Source organism: Phasianus colchicus, chromosome 6 (assembly GCF_987193195.1).
Source record: "Phasianus colchicus chromosome 6, bPhaCol1.hap1.1, whole genome shotgun sequence".
NCBI classification, from domain to species: Eukaryota; Metazoa; Chordata; class Aves; order Galliformes; family Phasianidae; genus Phasianus; species Phasianus colchicus.
In genome coordinates this window covers 23,864,282-23,877,014 of record NC_143441.1, presented here as the reverse complement: position 1 = coordinate 23,877,014, position 12,733 = coordinate 23,864,282, and the positions used below count along the sequence as shown (strand labels likewise).

Sequence of the window (12,733 nt, the reverse complement as noted above, 5' to 3'; positions counted from 1 at the left end):
GACCCTTTGTATAGAAGTCTTCTTCCTTCTAACTGTACACAGGTAAGAATTTAACATCAGATCCATAGGTCTTGATAAGTCTCCAAGCAAACCTCAGATCATAAATGAAACTAATTATTTTAAATGCATACAACTTCCAGCTGACAGCAGATAGTTTCTAAGTTAGCTTTGCTGTAATACTATGCAGGATATTTTGTTTTCATTAATACGGTGTATTCCTCTACACAGCCAGTGCAGGAACTGGCTCAGTTAATTTCTCATTTAGAAATATACTGTAATTGATGACTGAATTTGGAAATACACAGCAGGGCTTTTAAAATGAATCTCAGACAATTTTCCTGAAGTATGAAGCCTGCTCAAGTTAGCACTTTTAAATATAGTCTGGATGAGTATGACTTTTGCTCTCACTGCCTTGTAGTTGTCAATTATTTAGACAGGCATGTGGCATTCCCAAAGCTGGTGTCTCTTGTAAAGTCTGATGCCTGGCAGCAGAGGTCTTCTATCTCATTCTTTAGTACTTTGCACTCATCAAGCTCAGAAAAAGCGACTATAAAATGACACCAATTGGAATGAAGACCTCTCACCTCAATGGTACATGTCATGGACAAACAAACTGATTTGTTCGCTGTTCAAGTTTATATCCTGTGTAGCTTATGAAAATAATTCTTCTTACATGTATAATCTATGAACAGTTTATGGTAAATATCTTGTAGTTATAATTTCTGCCACATAATTTCAGTGACAGTTTTACTGTCAAAGGTAAATTCAGATTGCCTCTTAAAATCTTGCTTCTGGTGATAGACTTCAATTTCCTTAAAAATTCCTTTAAAAAATTTCCTCAGAAATTCCTACAGATAAGGTCCTACAAACTCATTTACTTCTAAAATGCTTGGAAGTGGTCACTGACATGGGGAAAAAAAAAAAAAAGAGAGAGAGAGAAAGAGATAGAAAAAAAAACAAACTACCACAGAATACAGTATGTATTTATTCCAGCAAATTTGTGATTTTTTTCCCTAAAGTATTACTCAACATTTAGTAGCAGAGAAAAAAACCACAAGGATGGATTTAAGATGCTTTTATACCTTCACTAGTGGTAATAATTCTCCACTCTAGATCCCAGATCAGCAGGGCACTCTTGTAGTTGAAGCAGGGAAATATCCTCATCATGACAGCTCCTCATCAAGTGTATGTTGTGTATGCAGAGGGAAGAGAAACCTTTCATTGTTTCTGTGACATCAAAGCACTTTTCCAAAGCCATACTTTTCCTCATTGTAATAAATGATTTAGATGAATATCTTCCTCTTTAATATTTCTCATAACTTCCATTATGTTGAAAACTGTTATAAATTAAAAATTTCAGTTAAGTTTGTGCAGAAATTGACACACATACAGATCCTGAGTTGGAAAAGACCCATAAGGATCATTGAATCCAACTCCTGACTCCACACAGGTCTGCCAAATCTTATGTCTGAGAGCATTGTCCATGAACTCCAGCAAGACTAGGGCTGTGATCGCTGCCCTGGGTAGCCTGTTCCATGCCCAACCACCCCCTGATTCTACCCGTCCCTTTCCTGACACAGCTCCATACTATTCCCTTGAGACCTGTTGCTGTCATCAGAGTGAAGGGATCAGCCCTACTCTGCTCCCCATTTATCAGCAAGCCAAATTTATTATTATTATTAGCAATAGCATTGGAATTAGCATTATTATTAGCATTATATCATTATATGCTGATTCTGCAAAGTACAGGATTTATTTATTTATTTATTTATTTATTTATTTATTTTTAAGGAGAACTTTTAGGTAGATAATCCCTTGATCTAAAGCATAGCAGAAGAATAATAAAATTTCTAAACAGAGACTCAGTATCAGCTACTTAAAAATATGTATTTTAATGGAAATAGTTTTTTACTCAATGTTTTTAATAAGTCTTATTAACAAGCCTTTGTAAAGAAAATCTTTAAGACACACTGACCCTTTAATTTCACATTAGTTGGTTGGTTTTTTTTTTGTGCCATCACAGGACTCCTTAATACAGGGAGATCCCGAGCTGGTAGTAGTTTCCTTTTTATCTGTTAGAATATAAAGCACCTTTGGAAAAAGAGAAGAGATTTCAGAGGACAGTTCTGGTCTCCATTACATCCATGCAGACAGGTATGTCCTGTCTCTCAGTATGTCCTGTATGGCCCATGCAAACTTCACTTCAGTGACACTGTGCTGCTCCACAAACTGACTGTTGCTGAGGCCTCAGCTCCTTCAGAAGACTGAGTGGCTGGGGTGGGTGAATGAAACAAAGGTGGAAAAAAGAGAACAACCTACAAGTTTTTTCCTTCTCATTGTTTTCATAAAAATCATTTCCTTAAATTTACCTACACTCCGTTAATTATCCAGGGAGTACACTGACTTGTTGGATCTTTGAGGCTTGATTGAATCTTTGTGGTTTAAAATAGCTAACATTGCTAATTATTTCATTATTCTTGTGAAGACTTTGTCTCGCTGCTTGTTGAAAAAACATATCTTGGCCTCGTACTCCATTTTTTTGCACTTAACTTGTTTTGGCCAGTGGGAGATCCTTTGTGTCTGAAGGGGACTAATGAGTACCTGCTTGTAAGTTGATTTTGACAGCATGTCTGTTACAAAAATGCAGATCATTTGCACAAATATGTACATGCACACCATAATGAGACTGGTTGCACCAGTTTGTCCTGTCTGTAACACTTCAGTCTTTGTCAATGACATAAGCATAGAATTTTGCAATCTTTGGATCAGTAGTATATTTAACGTTGCCAGACACTAAAGGGGAACAAAAGCCATCTACCGCTGCTGCAGTTGAGTCAGCTCTTGAGCTCTGCAGAGCTTCTCATTTCTCCAGCTTCATTAACCCAACTCCTCTGCTTAAGCTCAGCTCTTCATGGACTATAGGGCCAATGATTAAAATTAGTACTCTGCATAAGGCCTTGTTAGATACTGAACCAGCCAGTACTAACATTCTGGCAAGATGTGCCCTCTAAGTTATGTTTTATATATGAGTAAAACATCAGTCAGACAATCAAAATTGTCATGCATTTTTCGTAAGTCCATCAATAGTATCTGTGGTTCCTCTAAACCAGTCAGAGGAGTTTGTGGTACCTCAGTGAAAATGTATATTGGAATTGATAGAAAATGCCTAGAGAAAAGGAAGTACAAAGCCAGATGCCCTACTCTGGACTGGAGATACCAGCAATGTGACTGTGGCTATTGGAGGAAGAAAAGAATAAGGAACAGGGAGCAGCAGAAAGTACCTGTTCCTCTATTTAGATAATGGATATTTCAGGAGTACAAAGAAGTATCTTAAAAAATAAGGCCCTATATATATTTCAGATAATGTTCCACATGAGCAAGACCCCATAGTGATGACCTGCTGGGTGACAAATCCAAGGAAAGAGGGGAAGATGAATCCCACTATAAAAATCTCACTTGGAAATAATAATAAAGTCACAAAGGACGGGAGAAAATAAGAGGTTCAAAGATGATAAGAAAGTGCTTTGGTTTACCTTCATTAAAAATAAAAGTGAAATAGTGTAAACTTTTTGTTTTTCTTAATAACTAGTTCTTCCTTTCTACAATTTAATGTCTCAATACACATGAGCTTCAATTATCTAATTACGATAATTAAAAATTGTATTGCTGTATGTATAATGGAACATCCTGCACTGGTATTTCTCAATGTTAATTTTGGAAAATCTTAAATAAACTCTAAGTAAATTAGAAGCTGTGTACACTTCATAAGGTTAAAAACATGGTTAATTACTCTACTAATTATTATCTCATCAGTGTTTTAGGGCAGGTTGGTTCAGTTCAAAGCATCCAACATGTGTACAGGAAGAGAATTTGTGATGTTTGCTGCTTCTTCAGAGAGGTGCAACATGTTCAGTCTCGATCCCATCAAATAGTAATGTGATAGCTGTGCTGAGGTACAAGCACCTTCGTGCTCTTTTCTTCACTAAAGCTTAATCACTGCTCTTCTCTGGGTATTTGCTTGGCTTTCAAATCAGCTTAACTATATTCCTACAGTTTATTTTGGTGAAATTTCCAAACACCAACTTCGTATTATCTGCTTAACTTTTCTAGACAAGTGATCTATACCAATGACAGAATTCATTTTTCAAATAGGTGACAATATGAGAAGGAAACTGTATTTCCTCATGGTCAACTTTTAATTTAAATACAAGCCTACTTAAATAATCACATTTATTATCATCCTTCTCGAACAGAAGGTGTCTAGTTTCAAATTTTGCACTGAGCATTGTTCTACAAAATGCACATTAAAAATTAATTAAATCAGCATGAATTAACACAATAAATCACTTATTTTTTTTTTGTCTAGCCACATACTTTTGTAGACTTTTCCTCTGTTTACTTTAATACAAAAAGAAAAACTTTCACAATAGTAGTCCTAAAAGTCTGTGGGGGAAGATGATTTCTCTTCAATTTAATGATAGAATTTTATTGCCAGTTCTTTATTCATTAAAATGCATAAACAATAGAGCCTAACCACACTGTCAGAATATAAAAATAATTTGAAAAAAATTGCAATTCATAATACAGTTTGTCAACATAATACAGGCTTTTTATACATAGTGAGTAAATTTTCTACTGTTACAGCAGAAGATAACTCTTTGAAACAAGGGCTTAGTGGGAAATTCTGATGGTACTAAGCCAATGCCCGAAATGGGAAATAAGTCTTTCAACCTTTACTTCATGGAGGTATTGCACAGCTGGACATATTTTGGATGCTATTAGAATGCAAATACTAAACCGATATAAATTGATATCTACCTACAGTATCTGCTGTTATAGCCCAGAGCACAACAAGATACATGCTTTTTTCAGAAGCTCCTCCTTCAGAGGTTTAGTTTGATGTCAATGGCCTTAGTGGGAGGAACTGCTTGATCAAAGCTGAGTGTTTTCACATCTCCATCTGATGAAGCCATAAAGAGTTTTGGACAGAGTCTAACAGTGCAGAGGTTTAGTTGAATAGAGAAGATAGGTCTTCTTCTATATTATCCAGGAGAATAAATATCTGTCTGGATAGCCAGACTGGTCTATAAACCACACTTGGACATCTTCTTGCCTCAGGAAAGAATCTGTCTAGATAATACTAGAGACAAGTCAGATAGATTGGTTATTTTAGACCATCCTGAGAAACAATCAGTTCTCTGTGCTGATTCACAGAAATCTAGTCAAATATATTATGTGAATCTTTCTCTCTTCTGAAGCATTTAGCTCTCTTGAATGCTAGGTAAATAAAGCTACTTCATCAGAACTTCTTTACTAGCTTCTTCTTGTTCTGTGGATCAGAGCAGTTATTGATATCCTAGTATTGACTATGCAAATAAGAGGTGAACCTGAAACAAAACGCAACAAAAAAACTACTGTGAGATCTGCCACAAATCCTCAATGATCTCAAAATAAATTGGAGGCCAAATTATTGGCCATCTGTTAGGAGTTCAAGTAGCACTGCAATACAGAAAGAATAATAATTATGTCACCTCTTAAAAATTAATGTTAAATTCCTACTGCAATCCAATCCTTTAGAAAAATATTTTAATTTTCTTTTCTAATATCCTGCCACATCAATCCAGCTGGGTGATTCCACCCACTACAACAGACTTTGAAAAGCACATGTTTTGAATGAGTTTTTTAACAATGTCATCTTATTGCTGAGGAAGTGAGAAAAAATTATGACTGCAGTCTTTCTTCAAATCCTGTCTTTCAAGCGCCATTCTTGTGAGCAAGATTCCATACGTGGTAGGAGCAAGGCCATACCGACCAAGCTGAACAACACATTGGCCTGGTTTTAAAGTCCTTTTCTTGAAAAGTCTTACTCACATTCAAGAATTGGAGAGGGAACATTTATTATCAGCATAATCTCCCACAGTGAAGGAGGAATATATCTAAAAAGAAAAAAAAAACATCACAAGTGGTGAGAAATGTCTCAATTTCAAGAGCAATAAATGAAAAATAACCTGCAGAAGTAAACATCACCTTCATTTTTACTTTTTATTTGGTATCACAAAAGTATCAATAGATAATCTAAGCACTTCATACTGGGTCTACAGCATAAGCTGTGCTTTTTCAAACTACAAAACAATTCTTCAAGTGCAAAAACTTGTAGCATTACTTTGATCACCAAGGACATCCCTCAGCTCAGCAAATCTGTCAACAAAACTAAAAAGCACAAGATTTTGCACTCTGAGGAAGAAAAATAAAACAATGTAAGGCTTCTAATTATAAGAGAGGGAATAAAAAGGAGGAGGCTGTAGTCTCCACCAGAAGAATTCCTGATCACTTAATTTATTGATGAATGCAAAAACCTGAGTACAAGAACAAATCTCTGAATAAAATATCATCTAATAAAGTATCTAAATCCATCAATCCTGAGCTATAGTGAAATGCACTTAAGAAATAATTGATAACATCACTCTAAAGGTCACAACCCCAAATCATCACATATATTTTTGTATGGTTTTTTGTGCATAGTAACTTCATGTGAAGTAAGGATGAACTCGAGCTGAAGTGAGGTTTATAGTATAGCTTCACAGTGGGGACATGTTCATTTAAGTGACACTATTGCATACATGTCTTCACACTTACATGCATTTGTGCACAGGAAGTCTTTCATATGTAGCACACAAAAATATTGACAAAGGATTATGGATTATATCTAAAACAATGAAATGAAGTAGAGGAAAAACTTGCATCGAATTCACTGCTAACATAAATCCATTACTGTCTATGTAATCACACCAGTTTGTGATACACATCTTAATTCAATTACAGCTGAGATTAGTGAAACCCAACATCTGATTGCTGAGAGCTTATGAGATAAATATACATCTTAAGCATGTAGTGTTTAATTAAAGCAGACTAAAAGGGAAAGATGCAACCAATATCTTACTAACGTTTGTAATTAACAATGAGTTGACAAATATTTTGAACTCATGTTTCAGCTGTCACAAATGTCAATATATACCAAATGCCGACCCACATTTCAATACTATTTCAACAGGTTTATTTCTAATTTAAATCTATAAAATTGATTTTTCTCTGGCCTTTGTTAAATGCATGTCACAGAATTGAAATAAAATGTATATCTTTGAGTAGGTATGACTGGATTTTTGGATGAATGAAGAACATTGAATGTCAATTACCTCAGCTTAGGAGAGGCTTTGGCAATAACTCAGATAATATTCTTGTATCCAAGTTGGGACACTACAATATAAATAAGTGAAAACTAAGTGAGTGAAAAACTGAGTGGACAGCTGAGTTCAAAGACATAAATGCAGCTTCAAGGCTATTTGTCCCAGCACTCATCAGACCACAAAACTGGGAGGAGTGACTGACTCTCCAGAGGGCTGTGCAGTCATCCAGAGGATGACAGACTGAAGAGGTAGGCTGACAAGAATCTCATGAAGTTCATCAAGGAGAAGTGCAAAGCCTTTCAGCTGAGAAGGGAAAATCCCAGGCACTAGTACATTCTGGGATCCACCCATCTAAGAAAGCAGCTCTGCAGAAAAGAAACTAGAAGTCCTGGTAGACACCAAGTTGAGCATGAGTTGGCAAGTGCTCTTGCCACTAAGAAGGCCGAAAGTATTCTTGGCTGTATGAGACAAAGTATTACCAGCAGGTTGAGAGAGGTTATCTTCCTCCTCTATTCAGGATTGATGAGGCCATACCTGAAATACTGGGTCTAGTTCTGGGTCCTCTAGTATATTAGAGTCTTGGACATACTGGAAAAAGTCCAGCAGAGGGCTTCTGAGATGATCAAAGCATCTCTCCTAAGTAAAGAGGAAGGAGAACTGGAACTGTTCAGTATGGAGGAGTTTCAGGAGCGATCTTATTAATGTCTATAAATGCCATAAGAGTGAGCTAAAAGTGGGTGGAAGCAGTCTCTTCTCAGTGGTATCCAGTGACAGGACAAGAAGCAATGGACAACTGGAACGCAAGAGGTTCCATCTCAATATCAGGAAGCACTTCTTTCCTATGTGAGTGATGGAGCACTGAAATAGGTCACCCAGAGAAATTCCTCCTTGAAGATCTTCAAAAGCTGACTGGACATGGTCCATCATGCTCTAGGTACACATACAGCAGGATTGGGCCAGAGGATATCCAGAGTTTGTTCCAACTTTAACCATTGCTGATCAGTTTTGGAGGTGACACCAAGTGGGAGAGAGCAACTAACATACTGTAGGGAAAGATTGCCATCCAGAGGGACCCAGACAGGCTGGAGGAATAAGCCAACCTAAATTACAAGACGGACAAATGCTAATAGTCTGCACCTTGGTTGAACTAATCTTTTGCAGCTCTGGGAATGTGGACATACAATGAACATGAGCTAGGAGTGGTTTATGGCTGAATATAAACTAGCAGGTTTGTGGGCTTTACTTTCAGAAGCGGAGCCAGTGGGGGGAGGGAAGAGATTCTTCCCCTTCTCCAGATAATCATTAGACCATATATAGATATTGTATCCAGTATTGTGATCCTCAGTAAAAGAAAGTTGTTGATCAAAATGAGATCAGCAGAGGTCAAGATTATGAGGAGTCAGGACATTTGTCCTGAGAGAAGTGTCTTTTTACAGCCTGGAGAAAAGATAGATTCAGAAGTTCTGCCAGAACTGTGGCAGGACTTACAAGGAAGTTATTGAGAAGATGGGATCAGGCTCTTCATACTTGTGCATAGTGGAAGACTGGGGTGCAATGTGCTTAAGATGACAGAATTCAGAGAGCAATTCAGTCTAGATATAACATATGAAAAAAAAAAAAGAAAGAAAAAAAAAAAAAGGTTTACCAATTAAGAGAGACTGCGCTGAAAGACCATGCAAAGACCTGGAACAACATGATTTGATCTGTGGGCTGGCCCTACTTTGAGGAGGAGGCTGGACAAGAGACCTGAATCACCCTGTGATTCTAGGGCAATGTTCTCTGTGTATTCATAAAAACATAAGTAGGAAAATATTTCTCATTACAGATTTTTGGTTATCTTGGTCCCTAATCCATCCCTAATCTGAAAAATATGTACTTTTCTCAGAAAAGTTCTTCCATGCAGGAAGTAAACCACAGTAATCAAACCAACAAACTCAAACATAGAGGGTAAGTTCCTCAAACTTCATTAAAAATGATTCACTTTGTTTTTTAAAACAACTGAGTCAGTGTTTTATATAAATATACCAATATCCACCATAATAATAATAATCAAATCTGAGGTGACTCAGCACGGAGTTCATATGTTATGATTCTGCTCCATTGCTGGGTGAGTTTATTAATCATAATCAAGCATGGATATTTACTGTTATGAAGAATAACTTCCCATTAAAATATTTTGTAATTATTTCTTGCAAGTCATTGTTCTGGTAGATTTAACAGAAATTGGATTCACTTATCAAAGCATTAGCACAGAAAGAGGCACAAATACAGTGTAAACTGCTGCTGGAAGTTTTTTTGAAGTCCTATTGAAGGCAAATTTTTCTGATTTCAGCAGACTTAACTGTTATTCAGTTACTGCTAACGTGTTCATATGTAAATTTCAAGAGAAACAACTCATGGTTCATCTAGATTGGAAAACATACAAGAGAGAGCTATGAAGACAAAGTTAGTAGTAGTCAACTTTTATTTCCTTTATTATCAGTTGTATATACTTCACCAGAAGAAAAATGAACAAAAAACTCTCTATGAATATATTAGTCTCTTAATTATCATAACCTGTAAAGAAATCCCTGAATAAGATTAAATTAAAATAATTTCTGTAGAAAACCTCTATCAGTATTAGCAATTCTTTTCAGGTTTCTTATATAGCCTTCCTTCCTTTCTAATTATCCCAATCATTTTAAGCTATCAAGGGTATGTGCTTATGTAATTTTCTTACAATCATTTCCTCTTAAGGTTATTGAATATCTAGAAACTGTTACCACTGGGAAATAAAAGCATTACTAATTTCAAAGTAGTATAATTTAAGTACAACTTGAAAACGTGAAGGGCTACTCAAGAGAATTTAATATGGAGGAGAGTAATCCATTGCAATGAATATTTTATTTCCAAAGAGGAAATGTAAGGCTACAGATATAAAAGATTCACATACCATTTAAAAAGCATTAGTTAACCTAAACTACAAACGTCAAAGTCATTCTTTCATAAATTAAATCCACAGCTGTGTAAATTCTGGGGTTTGGAGGTTTTCCTTTTGCCAGCAACAAGTTTGCCATTATACTCATGCCACAGATGATTTGAAAAGACAAGGAACATGAAAACAGATGTTCCAACTTTAAAGTAAAAGGGGGAGGGGAGGAGAAAGAGAGAATTAAAATACATCAGAAGTAAAAACAGAATGAGTTTAATAAGTATAAAAAAATGTACATGAAGATCAGTTGACCAAACTTGTCAGGGACAGGTCAGCATGATCTCTGCCAGAGTCCTAATCAGCTAAATTTTACATATTCATAAACACTTGATCCAGAAGTATCATGGCAGATTTTTATAGAATGGTGGGTCTGGTTAGAAACTGATTATTGTCCAGAAATTAAAAGCAGTAGTTCCTCATTTTTAAAACTAATGAAATGAGAGCAAGCTATTTGACTTCAAAATCAGAAGTATCAGAGTGAGGAAATCAAATCTACTGACATTGCAGCAATTCAGTATGAAAGTTAGTCATAAAAAACTCTACAGATAAAGGGCGTGAACTGCTGTACCTAGCCACAGCTGCCCCATAATGTGCAATACTCTGACTCATATTCTTTCCTCAGCCTATACCCAATTGTTGCAAAAGAAATTCATGACCTCTGACTGTGAACTTTTTCCATGATGCAGTGCATGTAGTTTACTTTGCAGCTTACCGTTGGCCTCAACGTAACTCTAGAGCTGCTCTAATTTAGAGTTATTTCCTCAAGATTGTGAATGGGAATGGATACTTGTAACCTCGAGCATTAGAGCTCCCTTTTGCTTCCCCTTTTTATCACATGTAAATATAGTTTAACCATTTGTACCTGGCCAGAGAAAAAAGCACCCTTTTTCTTCATATAAACAGGGCCAGCCTGAATGGGACATTTTTTGTTGGAAATTGGTCAGGTAATCTGACCCAAGCAACTGAAAAACTTCAACACAGAATACCAGAAACAAATATGAGAAAGTTTTGTTTTTCCAAAGCACAGCTTGAGCTGAAGTCCCCATTTGATATTTGCAAGAACAAACAAACTTAAAGCCATAAAATTACTGGTTTTACTTCTTTTTTTCCTGCTACATTGGTATAGAAAGTTTTTACACCTGCTGTATGTAGGCAGCTGCTAATTAACTTAGCATTTGGGAATCCCCAGATGGCATAAGAAAGGAGAAAGCATTGCACAACATACTGTAATATTTCTGGGCAGAAGAATATTCCTAGGAGAACTAGAACACTCCAGTTTAGTTGGGGGCTCATTCATCACTGTTCCAAAATCAATGAAAACATTGAATTGGCTGAGCTGGTGAGAATCAAAGCTGTGTAGCTCAGTTTTTCAGCCTACAGCATGGCCCAGGAAGTGATAATTAAGTCAATATGACAAGCAATTCAAAAGAGCCTGATCATTTTGGCTTCTTCTCAGGAGAGCTGGGAATCATTTTAAGGCAAAAGCTGAGTCATCCTTTCTTGCTCACTCATAAAGTAGGATGAAAATCTTGTTCAATGGATTTCCCCAGCTTTTACTAGGATAATTCTAAAAGATAATCTTGAGAAAATAAAGAAAATTTCTAGTCTTCCTTTCTTGATTTCAACAGAGAAATCTTAACAGCTTCACTGTAACACTAGTAAACTTGGGTATTCCCTATATAAATTTAATATAAAATGTTGTAAAATCAAAATCTATTTTTCATGGTAATCACAAGTTCCATTGGATAAACAACCATCTTCATGGGGACAAATCACTACAGAGGGGGGAATTTATGGAGAACCAGACTTTACACAGAACAATTGATCATATTTATTCTGAGTTAAATGCCACTACATCACTTAGGCCCGCAACAGAATTAGTCATGTGGATAACATTATTCTGATTTCCTTATTCCAGATTCCTTGCTGTCTAACTACATTATCCTCTCATTGAGTATTTTGGACTTGGGGGGAACTTTTCATTTTCAGACAAGCACTGGTAATGTCTGCTTTCTCAGTTCTTTACATAACAGTCTTAGCTTTGGCCAAATTTATTTCTTTCTTACACCAAAAAAAACCCTACCAGAATTACTGAAATAAATGCAACTGTCCGGCAGTGAAATAAATAAATGTCTAACCCAGCTTCTGGTTTGTGGAATGTTTCTGGAAACATACCGAAGTTCTGCATCAAATTAGAGTTTATAACTAATATCCTCTTGCTATTGTGTTTTTGAGTCTGGCTGGAATTGTCTCTAGAGAACTGCCAAAATCTACTGGGTTTTGGTACAGAATGTCACATACACACTTGACTGTTGACATGTGACTTGGGGGGGTTTATCTTATGTCTTCCTTCTGAGATATCTGACCGTCTCCGTTTAATTAACACAAAAATGTGCAGCATTATTAAATGCTTTTAATCAAAACTAGCAGCGTTTTGGTGGCAGCCAGCCTGCCATCAGCAGCCAAAAGTTATGAGCCTCTAGAAAAGACCTTCTGCTAAGCAAGGATTTGCAAGTCATCCAAGACTTCAGCATAGCATGAAAATAACGATTTTATATTGTTATTGTTATTTTTTTTG

At 36.2% G+C, this 12,733-nt stretch overlaps 1 long non-coding RNA gene across 1 annotated transcript in view; it reads right to left on the bottom strand.

Moving 5' to 3' along the window:
• Positions 1-4,193: 4,193 nt before the first annotated feature.
• The window catches only part of LOC149917498 (uncharacterized), a 28,985-nt gene continuing 20,445 nt past the window's right edge, over positions 4,194-12,733 (bottom strand). Inside the window, exons 2-3 of the long non-coding RNA XR_016467488.1 lie at positions 5,872-5,936; positions 4,194-5,387 (exon numbers count right to left, since the gene is read on the bottom strand). This is a non-coding gene — a long non-coding RNA (uncharacterized LOC149917498). The remainder of the gene's footprint in view (positions 5,388-5,871; positions 5,937-12,733) is intronic.